Here is a 14,584-nt window from a genome sequence, read left to right on the forward strand (position 1 = left end):
AGCGGTAGCCGTGTAGTACGAGGCACCAGAGGATGCAATCGCTGGGGGAAAAGGCTTCTCTTACCTTCTGCAAACCGTCCTCTGGCGTCTTCAAGTGAATGATCTGGAGACACAAAAACAAAACCCCGAATGTAACAGCACAGCTCGCAGCCGGCCCCGCTGCCTCGCCGCCCCCCCCCCCCGCGCCCTCCAGACCACTTTCCCACCGCCTGCGCTGCGAACGGCAAGCTTTCCCGTGGCATTCATTCTTTACTGGCGAGCCATAAAATCGCCCGCTTGTCCAATTAATGTGAGCATCATCGTTTTCATTTACCTTTCACCATCTCCAGGGAAGGGAAGCGGAGGGGGGGAAAGAGGAAAGCAAACGCATAAAAGAAGCTTCAGAAACACGAGTTTCAACTCATTTACAATCCCAGATAAAGGTTAACAGTTAAACTTCTTCCTCTCCCTCCCACCCTCACAATTATTGATGCCCTTCAAAAAATGAAATGTTTTTTTTTTTTTTGTTCTCGTTTACCAGAGGCTAGACAAACTGTCAACATCTCCTCTTTATTTACGGATTGAGCAAGAGCAGTTCCTCAAACATCAACATTTTTTACGTTAATCCTGGAGAGAATCCACTTCTCTAAAACTACGAAAATTTGCCAACTTCTGTAGTATTTATTTTTAACAAACGAGAGCTGGAGCCTCGAGCTACCTCCCCTGCTCTCGGAGGAGAGGAAGGGGGGATGCACGGCTCGGCTCTCCCCTCTTTAAACCCCTTCCCCCCCCCCCCCCCCCTCCTTCCCGCACCTCTCAGCCCCTGCCCGCTCCGCATCCCACCCCCGGCACCTCTTCCCCGCCGGTCCCCCACCTGCTCCGCGTCCACCAGGATTTCAAGGGAGGGAACAAAATCTGCCAAGCGCTTCCTTTTTTATTATTATTACTATTTTTTTTTTTCCTTCAACCCGTCTGGAGGTTTAAACCTGCAAAACAAACACCTCTGTTGAATGCAAACTAAGCTTTGGGGGGGGGGGTGCCGGGTTAATTGGTCGGGGCTCGGGGGTGGGGGGCGGGAGGGATGGGGAGAGGGGAGGTTTAATATCGGGATGGGACGGGGAGAGAGCAAGCAAGGCGAGGGGCAGAGCCCCCGGGAGTGCCGCTGGGGCTGTGGGGAGGGGGGAGAAGGGAAGGGGGGGTGGGTTGTCCTTTCGGGTGGCGGCGATAACAAGTAGTTGCGTACGGCCCAAACAGCACAAAGAAAAGCACGGCGAGCCTTCCTCGAGGGAGGAAGGAGGGCGGGGGGGGCAAGGGGGGCAGGACCGGGCTGCGCTGGGGGCGGGCGGACGGACGGACGGGGGGGTTGGTCGCGGCCCCAGGGTGGCACCGGGGGCGCTCCGCCGCCCCCCCCCCCCCCCCCCGCTTACCTGCCGCTGCCCGCATCGCGCCGGGCACAAAGGCGGCGGCCCCCCGGGGAGCTCGGGGCCGGGCCGCCGTCAGGGCTGACAGCGGTGCGAAGCGCTAATTGCGGAGCGCGGGGCAGCGACCCCCCCACCTCCCCCCCGGACCGCACCGCAGAGGCGGGGCCCGCCGCCGGGGGCAGCGCTGCGGGGCGCGATCCTGCACGGCCCGGCCCGGCCCGGCCCGGCCCGGCCCCGCGCTTCCCGGCTGTCACATGGCGGCCGCCGCCGCCCCCGGAGGGTTTCGGGCCGCGCTGCGCTTTCGCTTTGGCCCCGCCGAGCCGGGGGGGCCTGGCCGGGCCGTCCCCCTCCTGCCGCCCCCCCGGGGCTCGGAGCCGGCCGAGGGGATGTGGGGGGTGCTTGGAAGGGCTCCTCTCAGGCCCCGTGGTGGCTCTGGGCACGGTTCTGCCAGCCCCCCTCTGGCCCTCCGAGTAGTAATAATAATAAATACTACTAATAATAGGAGCTCCTGGCTGGGGAAGGGCATGCGGTGCTGCAGGGGCTGGGGGTGCTTTCCTTGGCTTTTCCTGGGACTGATCTTGGGTACAAACCCATCCCCCCCGGATCCCCAAGATCACCGCAGGCAGTCTGGCTAAGGGAGGTAGTGGAAATCCTGCTGGTGCTGCACGTGGAGGGAACGCTTCCAGCACGGGGCAGGCACTGAACACGAGTATGTTGGGTGCTGCCTCCCTGCTCCGTTTTACAAGAGCAGTTAAATCAGAAAAGGGAGTTAGGATTTTGCCTCACACCCCTCTTTTACTATCGGCACTCTCTTAGACATGGTCCTCATGCATGGAGAGGGAGTTCCTCCTGTGAGCACCGCTCACCTAGACATCAACACTGAGGGACTGAAAACAGCAGTGCCTTTTTCCACAAAGACTGTTCATGCTCTTTGTGTGAAGCACCCACCACGGGCACGTGAACCACATAACGGAGCTGGTGGCTCCCAGGAAGTCCTGCAGACGTGGCGGCACTTCACTAATTACGGCCTTCCCGGGCTGCGTGCAGGGAGAGCAATGCGTGAGGCAGTCAGCTGCCGTGACGTCCTACCAGTGCTTTTGTGTGAGCACTGTCATTCTGGCCGCCTCTCAGCTGTTGTCAGACATGGCACAGCACACGTTCGTGGTCTTTGGTGGACCGGCCTGCAACCACGATCCCCAGAGCACTGCTCACAAGCACCGCATTGAGCTGTTGGGTTTACCCAAGCTGAGCTGACGCCAGTGCCCACCATGGGTCTGCATGTGCTGGGATGTGCTAGCTGGTCCCTCTGCACCTCAGCCTGCCCTCCGAATGTCTGGCGTGTTTTACACAGCATGAACAAGCAAAATACAGTTGTAGTGGTTTTTCTTTCTTTTTTTTTTTTTTTCTTTTTTTTTTTTTTTTCAAAGTGCATCTAGATAAAAGCCTACCGCCCAGAACAGATCGTATGCATTCCAATGACAACAAACAAAGTCTCAGTACTGCACATTTTAGTACTCCAACATGAGGTTTCTGTTTCTGAGCTAGAACCATTGGACTTGCTACTCACTGCTACATGCAGCAAAAAAGGCTGTGACTTTTTTTTTTTTTCAGCTTTTATCATGAGGCATCAAGAATTACTGATAAATCAGACTCTGCAAAAAAATGCTCCCTCAAAAACCTTTTAGTACATGGTCTGTTATTTTGTATATTTGTTAACTTGCAGCTTAAATTGCAATTTGAGACCAAAAGCATGCTATAGCCCTATTCCATAGCATTCCTTATCTTTATTTAATTTTTCATTCAATTACAAGGACAAATTTGACCCCTTTTATCTGTGGTTTTCTATAAGAAATCCCCATGAAATCAATGGCACTAGACAACAAGATACTGCAAAATGGCAAAATAGGGCAGAATCTGTCCCTAATTATATGTTTCCCTCCTCACATCCCCTCTCCAGTGACAGCATGCTCGCTGCCCAGAAACAATGTCCTGAAGTTAAAAAAGAAACCATTTTACAATAAGTGAAATGCAGGGAAACAATACCCTAATTTACCAAATAAGAATAGCGAGATATCATCCCTGAAAGAGTAATCCAGATAAAAGAAGAGAGAGTGAAGAGATGATCAGGCAGTCATTCAGGCCTATCTGCTGATGCTGCCCGAGAGATTAAATCTGCCCTAACAAAACAGAGCGAGGGTCTGGAATAATGTTATCTTCCCTCTCCTCCCCTCCCGGCTCCCCCGGCCCTGCTGCATTTTTATCAAGTTCTGCTACCTCTGGAAGCACTGAAAACAAAAGGGAAGGGGGAAATCCAGAAAGTGAGAGGAAGGGACTTTACTTTTTCTTTCTTTTTTTAGTTTAAAAAGAGGCATCCACCTACTTACTTGTTATCTCACTTTCCTTTCAGGGCACTTTGTGCTACATATTTGCAATAAAAATATCATCACACAAGGATAAAGGTAAAGAAATACCAAGTAAAGTTGAGTCCAAGCGTCCATGGTATTTTAGGTAAATGTCATTTTTGGCTTTGTTTGCTTGTTGGCTTTTTTGATACGAGAAAAGCTGGTCACAGGGAAGTGAAACATATTCTTAAATCAACTGAATGAAAGTATTTCCACCTTCAAAATTACAGAATTACAGGGAGGAGAGCTGCCTAGAAGAAAAATATCGTAATGATCTGTAGCAAAATGATGAGTGCTGAGCAGAAGGGAGAGGGATGAGTGAGCTCAAAGCTGCCCCTTGAAGCAGTTTTCACAATATTATAATTTACCAACATATATATGAGGAAAAACAAAACAAAACAAAACAAAACGAAAACCACCTAAAGGACAAATTAAGATGTATACCTGGCACAAAACGAAATCTGTTTCCAGATGCTTGCAAACTCTGTTCATGATTTAAGTAGTTCTGAGGTTATTTATGATAATGGTATGCATGAGTCTAAATGACATCCTGTTCTGAAGAAAAGAGCTGACAGAAAAGTGCTCTGGGGCAGTCTACACCCTTTTTTGTCTTCAGGCCATAAAGACAACCAATGTACAAGCTGTGACAGAAGCATAGCGCTGGGGTAAGTGGGCCAGCAGCATTAAATGCAGTGTGGAAAGGTGCTTTTGCCACAGGAATTAGAGAACAGCTTTCTGTTCATGAGCTGGACAGATTTCCTATGTCCTTGGAGGGACATTGTGACTCACTTTTTTTTTTTTTCTCTGTAATGGAAGGAACATTTCTGTGCAATGCATGTTGTCCTCCAATGTGTAAGGATTGTTGCTTTCGGGTTTGTAACCTGCTGCGGCAGTCTCACATGGAAGGTGCTCGATCCAAAGTGGCGAGGCATCAATTTAAGACACTTCCTTCCCTCTGAAATTTCAGTTAACAGAGGTATTGGTATTGAAACCCAGTCCATACTGAGGGAGAAATTTCAGTAGTGGAGTCCTGGAAATTTGCTGCTTGTTTTCTTTCTAAGCCTCAAACAGCTTTAATTTACTGAAGATTTCTTCTGTCAGCTGCCCCACTCTGCTTCTCTTGTCTAGAATAGGTGTTTGGCAGGGCAAAAATAGTGTTGCAGGTCTGTAAGTGTAGTTTATAAGTGTCAGTAGTTGCCCTTGAGTTTATTTAAGTTGAGATTAAAAAAAAAAGTATTAAGTCACTGTTTGTCCAGGGTGCTTAGAACACCGGATATGCAGGCACTATCTGATAGACTGCAAGCTGCCCAGATGTGTTAAAGTTATTCTTATTAAAAGTTATTATTATTATTTTTTTTTTAAAAAAAAAAAAAAGGGCGGAAGTTTTCTCTTTGTAATTTTAAAGAAACTTTACATTGCATGGTTGCACTCTTTTCTAGTTCCACTAAAAACAAATCTAAGTCCCCAAATTACAACACAAATAGAAAGATTTCCTGTAGCAATTGCTTGATTTGGAAGGGAAAGTTAAACCGATTCTGCCACATGTGAAGAACCAGACAAACAGTTCTTCTTACTTTGAGTAGGTTGAGGAGGAAAGAGTTTATACATTATTTAGACAGTTAGTAATGTTTTCGAAAGCTCCCAACTCCCATCTTCAAAAATTTGGAGACTTAATATTTTTCTGTTAGTCAGTGAGTCATCCTGATTCACATAAGGTGCCATGATAACATGGAGAAAGGGAAGAAGAAATTGTTTGGGAGAAATCGTTTGATTTCTTCTACATAGTATTTTAGCATCACATTCAATACTTCTGTTCTGTGAATTTGGTTCCAGACTCAGTGCTAGCAAGGGGGACTAAAAGCTGTCCAGGAATGAATGCTGCTCTGAGAGAGATGTAGAAACAGGGGATTGGTGATGCTGGTTCAGTCCAAGGTTTATTCGATATTCAACCTCAAATTTTGGCGGATACTTCAGAGGAAGCTGCAAGAGCTCCAACAAAAAGCATTTGTGGGTTGATCATCATCATTAACCCATCTCCTGTTACTTAGACTTACTGAAAAATCATGAAGATTTGCATCACTTCTAAATGTGATAAAACAAAAACAGTCTTATCTTTATTCCATATATATATATTATTTTCTGGTTCCACCCAGATCTTGCTTTTAGTGGCATCTTATGACAGTGAGTTCCACAAGTTAACGATGCCTTGCACAGAAAATTCCTGAGATCTCTTTTCCATTTCCTCTTGCCTTGTTTATCTGTTACTCATACAAGTCATGAGGGTGGCCAGGAACTTCCTAATCTACCTTACATAATGCCCATTATATTTTACACATCTGTGTTATTCGTCTTGCCCTCTGATTTTCCCATACTTCCCAAAGCAGCCATCGTTTGTTTCAAATACCACTGTTATCTGCATCACTGACAGTTCATGTTGCTTTTCCCTGAGCCATTTTATTTCTGCTCTGTTGTTTTTGAGATCCCACTCCTGGCAGAGGCTTCCCACTGATCTCTGTGATGACCATGTTTATGTAAACCTTTCTCCCACTCCTGCCTCCCCTTTCCTATGCTATCCAATATTTAATTAGCTTCCTTTACTGTTGCTGCCCTTTGACCAGAGGGTTTCACTGTTATCCACAGTGATGTCCAGATTTCCATTCTGAGTCACTACGGCGAATGTAGAGGCAGATCAGCGAATGTGTTTTTCAGATCTTGTGTCTGTCGTGCAACATTTGCCAAGCTGTTACCCATTCCCGTGGCTGCCTTGGGCCTCTCTGAAATTCCTCCCAGTCTGTCAAGCATTTGGCCAAAGTAACCACTTGCACTGCCTCAGATGGATACCGCTCAGCTGCACTTATCCTTCCCTCCGCCCGACTGCGGGCCGGCTGGGCTTGCTCAACTCAGTTTAGGAAAGAAAGTGAACAAGAGCTGCGGAGCCTGGGCCATCTTTGTGTCAAAGGGCCAGGCTTTCATCTCCTGGTTACAGTCCTGGTTAAATGGAAGTTCCCTGGGGAACGGGCCCTCCTCTGCTGGATGTGATTTGGGGAGCAGTTGTGTTTGCAGCCTTTTGCACTCTCTAAACCCTGCTTATGACCAGGTAGGCCATGGGAATTGGAAACAAATATTTTTTGTGGTTATAACAGAGTGATCACTGAAGTGGGGCTTCTTACTATTTGCAAAATATTCTTAAATGTTCGCAATACTAGAAATGATTAAACAACTCTGTTCCCCTGCTCCGTTTGGATATATCTGCTGCAGGCACAGGAGAGAGCCCCTTCCCTCTGGATTAGTGTTAAAGTGAGAGACATTGTTAAAAGGCTAATAAAAAATCAAGGAGCCATAAATGTTAAGTGATTTTTAAGCAAATATGTTTTTTTTTTTCTCCTCTTCCCAAGGAATGCTCAGCTGTTAGTGTTACGTTTGACAGCTTGTAAAAAGGTGAGTTTTCACTGAAGAGCAGGAACAGGTCGAAGAGAGACAAAGGCATGTTCTGAGATAAATTGAGGCTAGCGGAGGTATCTGCTCCCCAGATTGAAGGTGTTGCATTACTCTGCGCAATGTCCAGAGAGGGAGAAGTCTGCACAGCAAAATGGTCATAAAATACATTTTTTTTGTTAAGAAGACAGGAAATGTTTCTGTCCAAAAAAAAATTAAAAAAAAAATAAAAAGGAGAAGAAAAAGAGGGGAGGTAAGGGGGAGAGCATCCCCTTTGGTGCAATTTTACCATCTGGTGAAACAAAGTGAGAGAGCTTCCTCCCTCCCAAATTGAGATCTCAAGAGCAGCTCTGTGCCTTGTGGCAGCAGTGTCAGCCCCAGGGCCATGTTTTGGGTCCCCCTGCGCTGCCAGCCCTGCACACCCAGCAGTGGCACCTCGTGGGCAGCTTGACCAAGGTAGGGCAGTCAAATAGATCGAAGCTGGGCTTGCTGTAACATCATTTAAGGACGTCATTTACGTCCTTGTTTAAGGACGTAACTCAAAGGTCACTGTATTGGCTTGGAGGAAAAACACTTGCTGGCTCATTCTTCCCTCAGGGTTTATTGCCAGCGTGATTATATTTTCAGGAGTGACAAGGGAGGCCCTGATCCATAAATCTAGGGGAGATAGAGAGTGAGCTGATTATCAGACACCTCCTTCCCCACTCCGAAGTCAATAACCTCAGCATCTTGCAAGGTTACTTTCTGCAGGAAAACAATCTCTCAGGCAGGCTCTGCCCAGTTGCTCAGTTGCAGTCAGCTTGCCTTTCCCACAGCTGTGAAACCAACAGCTTGCCCACTACCCCAAAGCCCCCACGACCCCTTCTTTTCATGCTGGTGGGAAAGAGGTTCAGGTCCTCACTGAGAGGGTTTGAAGGGCTGCGGGTGATTTAGGAGGAGAGTAAATGCTTGCTTGAGGGAAGGCTGCTGCTCCCCACTTCCAAAATCTAGCGCTCAGCTCTCCCCCCCTGCAAACACGGGGCCCCTTCCCTTTGAACACCTCCAAAAAAATTATTCAGTGTTGTTGAATGACCAGGAAGCCTCTAAGACTGTGCAAAACGTGACATTTAGGATAAACCAAGGAAGACATCCGCAGCCTCCCAGCGTTCCGTTTCCACCCGCAGGTAAGCTTACTGCTAGGGGGCTACCGGTGCCTCGCCCGAAGGCGAGTGGCGAGCTCGGCCAGCCTCTGTAACAGCTCCTTTGGCTCCCGGGAGGTTGCCCGCAGGTGGGACTCGGGTTTTGTGGACCCACGCAAGAAGGGTCCGCGTCTGAAGTAGCCTCTGCGAGGGGCTCCAAGCGCACGGCACGGCTCTGCTCGGCTCGGGCAGCCTCCTGTCCCCCCTGTCCCTCCCGTCCCTGCCGTCGCCCCCCTTCTGTCCCTGCCACCTGAGGCATCGCGGCGCAGAGGAACGAGTTAACTCCTCGGGCTCAACCCAAAACCTTCGCCGAGGGATTTCCTGTTTTAGCACCAAACCGTGCTGTTTAAAACACGCTTTAAAGGGATTTTGCTTTCATGTAAACCTCCGGGAAGAACGACAATTATTATTATTATTATTATTATTAATAATAATAACAAGAACTCCCCCCCAACGATGCCCAGCATCCTTCCCGACACCAGCCCGGGCGCGCACCGGGATTTGCCCCGCCGGCGGCTGATCTAACCCCCAGCAGAAGAACCACGGAGAAAGAAGTTCCCTTTTATTTTTTTTGGGGTGAGCACTGCAGAGCAATAACAGCGTCAAATTGAGCCTCATACCCGCGTTTTCCACCCACCTCCTAATGCGGGGAAAAGAAACCCCCCCCCCCGGGCCGTGCCGGACGGTGCTGTGCGGGCAGGGGATGCACCAAATCTCTCCCACCTCCGCGGAGCGGTGCGGATCCGGGACAAGGAGGTTATCCCTTGCCAGCCCTTCTCGTGTGCCGCTTGGTTAGGCGTATTTCTTTCTTTCTTTCTTTCTTTCTTTTTTATTTTTTTTTTTATTAGCCGTCTGATTTTTTTTATTATTATTATTTTTTTTCACCGCTACGAGGAGTGCGGTTTAAATGCTAGCTCCACGGTGGTCCCGGCACAATAAAACCACGTTCGTTTTCACATCCTTCCCGAACTCTTTCGTCTCGTTGCGGCTCGCGTAAACAGTTTTCCGATGTGACTGGGGGGGAACAGCACAGCACGCAAGCAAGGAGCAGCGCGGGGATCGGGTTGGATAACCACGGGCAGAACGGGCAGAGGAGAGAAGAAAGTAAAGAGGTTGTATCCCAGAGCGTGTGAATTTATTTTATTATTGTTATTATTATTATTTTTTTTTTCAGAGAGCGGGGCGAGGTAGTTTCATTAAATCATAGATCATTTTGCCCTCGCCTGATGGGCGACTACACGGAGCAGCGTCGCGGGGAGCGAGACGAAGCTTACAGGAGCGGGTGTCGCTAATTAGAAAGCAACGAATGCCGGCAGTTCCCGGACATTTGGCTGGGCAGCGGCGCAGGAGGAGCCGGCGGAGGGGCAGCGCTCTCTGCCTGCCTAGGGGCCAGCTCCGGGAGGGCTCCGCACTGGGGGAATCGGCGCCGATCCCCCCGCCGGGCTGCGGAGCCGAGCGCGGCGGCCGCCCTGCGTGCGCGCAGCCTTCCGCGGGCTTCCAAGGATGCCAAGGGGAAAATCCGGGCTCGTCTCCTCCGGGGGGATCATCCCCCGAGCCCTCTCCGCGTTTCGAGGGGGGTCTGTGCAGCCGCCAGCCCGCCCGCCCTTCGTTTCCACGCGTGGATCCCGCTCCCCGCCCCGCCGCGAGTGGCCGGCACAAGCTCTGCGCACCCCCGCGGGACCCAGCACGGGGTGGGAGCAACGGGACAGAGGACAGCCCGAAGGGGTTAAAGCACAAGGCTTTGCGGCTGCTGAAACGACAGGGGAGGGGGAACAAAGCGGGTAGGCAAGAGGGTGCCGCAGCCTGTTGATAAAGGGTGGGAATCACCTGGAGATCGAGCTGCGAGGGGGGGGGGGGAAACATCGATCCATCAGTCCATCGATTCATCCATCCATCCATCCATCCATCCATCCATCCATCCATCCATCCCTCTATCCCTCCGTCCCTCCCTCCATCCTTCCCTCCTTCCCTCCATCCCTTCATCCTTCCATCCATCCCTCCCTCCAACCCCTGCGGCCCCCCCCAGCAGTGGGGCGAGGCTGGAACCCACCTGGGGAAGGCGTGCGGGGCCGCAGGTGCGCGGTGCGGAGCAGCGTGGAGCGGTGCACGGCAGGGAGTGAGGAGGGCTAAGGGTAGCCAGAGCCGGGGCGAGTGGCCAGACCCGCACCTACGGCCCCAGCACCAGTGACCTCCATGGAAGGAGTGCAGGGGGTTTGCCTCTGTGGGCCGGGACTGGGGCGGGTGGGCTTTTCCCCAGCAGTAAAGCCCAGGGCGGTGTGAGGGGCTGGTGGGGAAAGGTTCCCCTGCTTGAATTATGCTGGTGTTGCTTGTCCGACAGTGAGTGGGTAAACTAGAGCCAGCTGAGCCCTCCTGCCAGCCTCGCTGGGGCTGTACTTGAGGTCAGTGGAGCGCAAAACTCCTCTGGGGAAGGAGGAAACAAATGTTCGTGGATCGGGTATCGACAAACTTGAACAAGTGGGAGGGGGAGAAGGAGAAGGGGCAGTCGGAGCTGCCTTCGTAAAACAGTAAACAGCGTCCTTGGGAAAGAGTTGAAAGGAAACTGCCCAGCAGCTGCTTGGAGTTTCCCTGTGAAGTGCTTGTCCTAGGCTCTCCCCCCAAGCGAGGAGAAAGCCCTTTACTGTAAGCCAGAAGTCCCCCCGCCCCTGGTAGCTGCAACCTGCAGCAGAAGTCGGCCATCCCCGGGCAGGTTCCCCTGCGGGCTATGGTCAGGCTGGGGGAAGCCGGACTCAGAGAAGAAACCTCGCCACTGCTGATTAAGGCCTTCACATGGGGACACGATGTGCTTCAGTGTCCTGGCCACAGTGGCTTCGCCTGCCGGGCAAAAGGTGCCCACCCCTTCGGCAGGCCATGGGTGCCCATTAAACTGGCTCAGGGCAGGCTGGCGAGGGGAGAGCTTCCCACTGATTTTTACAAACTGTGAAACCTTAAGCCTGTATCAGGTGATGAGAGAGAGGGGGAGATCAGGGGGTTTCAGCACTTGCAAATCTCTTCATTTCATCACTTTAAAAAGGAATTTTTATCTCTAACCATATTGAAGATAAATGATCTATTAATGACAATAAAAGAGAGTTCCAAGTAGAGAGACCCAGGTATTCAGGTTTTTAATGGACTTCTGGTTTAGGATTGATTTTCTGAACAATGCTTCAGCAATGGGTTTTCATAAGATACAATATTTGATTTTTCCATGAGATATCAAGAACAGATGCATCTAAGTAAACAGATACATGTAAGTGCAGACACTCACAGGAGGCAGTGCTCATTTTGTCCATGTGAGCTTGGAGAATGATTTATTTTTGTAGCCCTTAAGCATAATAATAATAATAATAGAACATATGTGTCCATTTTATTGCCATATTTCCAAAGTTCATACAACTCAGCAAGCAACAAGCATTTTTGTTTCAAGCTGGGCCCTAGACCATATACTTTATTAAAAAATAAAAACCAAAAAAATCCACAAAACCAAGAAAATTGTGTGCAAAGGGATGAGGAGCTGCTTTACCAGAACAGTTGTGTCTATCATGTACATGAAGGATCAGAGCAGGCTCCGTTCTTACTCACCTAACCAGAAAGCAAATGACATCCTGAGCTAAGGCTGTAAAATCATTCCATTATAAACCACACATTTCCCAGTTGTAAATGGTCATGGTAAAAATGTATTTGTGGCTTAAATTTGGTGTGGAGAGTCTTAGACAGGACATTTTTTTCCCCCTCTATGAAAGATTTTAAAATTAAGCAATATGGTCAATTATTTGGGTTTGGAAACTGCGGAAAGGGATCTTTTAAAGTTATTTTCTAGGTTTTAATGCTTAGAAGTGGTCTGTTTTTAAAAGTGATCTTCGGTCATTAGAGAGAGAGAAAGAACTTGAAACCATGCATTAAATTTAAGGGGAGTTTGTGATGACGTTCAGCAGAAACAGGAGGAAGCTCAAAAACTTTTCACATAATTTATATATGATATGCTATGTAGACCATACACTGAAGGTAAGCCATAGGTGAAGTTCCAGGATCAATTTGGTGGTTTAAGGGTAGAGAGACTGAAAAATTATTCTGCCTTAGATATTTCAATACAATACATTTATACTGCCTATGATGTCCCTGGGGACCTAGTTCTGCATCATGCCGTATGGATAGGGACTCTTTTACAGTGAGATCTAGATGCAGGATGTGGTAGCAAACAGCCAAGCTATGCAATAGGTTGTGGAGAGAAGTACGTTCTGTCATCATTCGTGATGCAGTCAGCCAAGGCTGGGACTCATGGTGAAACCTTAGCTTAACAAATAAACAGAAGTACAGGTATGGGAGTAGGGGAGGAAGAGATAGAAAAGCAAAAAACCAAACCAAACCAAACCAAAACAAAAAACAGGACACAGAGGGGAATGTCGATAGGACCACATACAGTTGGTACAGGGACTGAATCGAGGAGGCAACTAGTGAAACTGTGGGAAGGGTCTGGTGCCAAAGGCCACCAACCAAAGGAAAAGAAACTCCCAAGATTCACGACATATCTCCATCTCTGTCTGCACTCTATCTGCAACTATCTACGTGTCTACAAGACTACCTGCATCTGACAGCTTCAATTTCTGAGTACTGTTTTGGCAGCAAACTGAAATTTCTCCCTTCCCCGTGTCCTGGGAAGAGCAACTACTCCCACACAGCATGAGGGTGAAAGCTGGAGGGGGGCACTGGGAAGGGCTCAGTAGCCATCCTGCTGCACAGTGAAGACTGCTCTTCAGCTAGGGCCTGTGTCAGACCCCATGAGCTCACACATAGCATTCACTGTTGTTCTTCTGCTCAGGATAGGACCTCTTGGCGGCTGAGTGTGCAGGACGGCCCCAATTTCCACTATTTTGGCAGTGCCTAGTACCTCTGGTGCTGCTGGTCCTAGTGAGGACCATGCTGAGGTGACTGGATCACAGGCTGAGGGAGAAGGGGTGTGGGCCTGAGGGGTAACACCCCTGATACCGTGCCATACAAAAACATCATCTGTAGAAGTGGAAAATAAAAGGCTGAAAGGAGTAAGGGGAGACTGAGAGAAAGGCTGAGAAAGGGAGGCAGTTGCAATTCTTCATTTATCCTTAGGTCAACATTGCCAAGAGCAAGGCCACAGCTCCTGTCAACAACAGTAGCCAGGCCTAGGTGACAAGACAGTGTCAAAGAAAATGCAGCAGGTCCTGTGTGCAATTTCTGTAAATGCTCTTGATTACACTTGTTACCATATATTCTTTGACAGCTGTCCTCGTGTACCTTTGTGTCCCTTGAAGCTCTCAGTTTTTGTGGTCTAGGAGGTCAGAGCAGGCAGATTATGTGGGATGCTGTGTCTGGCCATGCTGCCGTAATCAACCGTGAGCAGCTGAGAGACTGCATCAGGGAGTATTGTCTGGCCCCATCACATTTCTTTTTCACTCTCACGTGCCACTTGTGTCACCCTTGTTTGTAAGAACTTCACCACACTGAGAAGCACAAGTGCAGCAGCACCACCACCTCTGCTCCCCTCCCAGCTTCATGCCTACCGGCGCTGAAAGACATGGCAAGAAGGAAATGAGTTGCTGCATATCAGTGTTGTGTACACTGCAACCTTGTGAGATCCTGTGGAATTAAGTGTGTGGGAAGACAAAAAAAAAAAGTTAAATGCTATTTATTCTTCCTTGTACTTTAGTACTACTCAACATCTGCTAGCAATATTTAATCTAATGTCTGAAAGTGTGAGTTTAGATGCTATCAAATGGATGGTTCTGATCCTGGAAACCTCTTAAATGCATAGCCCTGACATATATTAATTGCTTTCAGTTAAGTAAGAAGATTATTCATTTATCATCAGGTAATTGATTTAAAAGTGTTTCCCTGTATGTTTACACTTGTCATGAATTGGTGTGCCCAAGGATTTAATCATTTAATAGAGTTAGTCATTTAATGAAATCTGATGGTCACTGCATTGCACTAACACCTGATGATACTTACATAGTTCTTTCTGAGGAGGAATTGAATATTTAATTTTGTATACAGAAAAAAATAAAAATAGTAATAATAATAAAAATCATTGCAGGGATTTCAGCTGATATTTTTTGACCAGATGCTTATACAGGGATTTTCCTGTGTGAAAGGTAGGCATTGGGCTGTGACTGCACATGCAAAAGTACATGTTCACAAT

The 14,584-nt window shown here is 48.7% G+C and overlaps 1 protein-coding gene across 2 annotated transcripts in view; it reads right to left on the reverse strand.

The window, feature by feature from the left end:
* The window catches only part of PRDM1 (PR/SET domain 1), a 109,788-nt gene extending 99,308 nt beyond the window's left edge, over positions 1 to 10,480 (reverse strand). Inside the window, exons 1-3 of one of the 2 annotated variants that reach the window (XM_035322553.1) lie at positions 10,466 to 10,480; positions 854 to 965; positions 65 to 103 (exon numbers count right to left, since the gene is read on the reverse strand). The gene's annotated coding sequence lies outside the window, so the exon portion shown is untranslated. Of the gene's footprint in view, positions 1 to 64; positions 104 to 853; positions 966 to 1,406; positions 1,506 to 10,465 lie in introns of those variants that run through there. The other variant, XM_035322552.1, reaches the window with a different exon arrangement.
* Positions 10,481 to 14,584: the final 4,104 nt, after the last annotated feature.

Source organism: Oxyura jamaicensis, chromosome 3 (genome assembly GCF_011077185.1).
Source record: "Oxyura jamaicensis isolate SHBP4307 breed ruddy duck chromosome 3, BPBGC_Ojam_1.0, whole genome shotgun sequence".
Classification (NCBI taxonomy): domain Eukaryota; kingdom Metazoa; phylum Chordata; class Aves; order Anseriformes; family Anatidae; genus Oxyura; species Oxyura jamaicensis.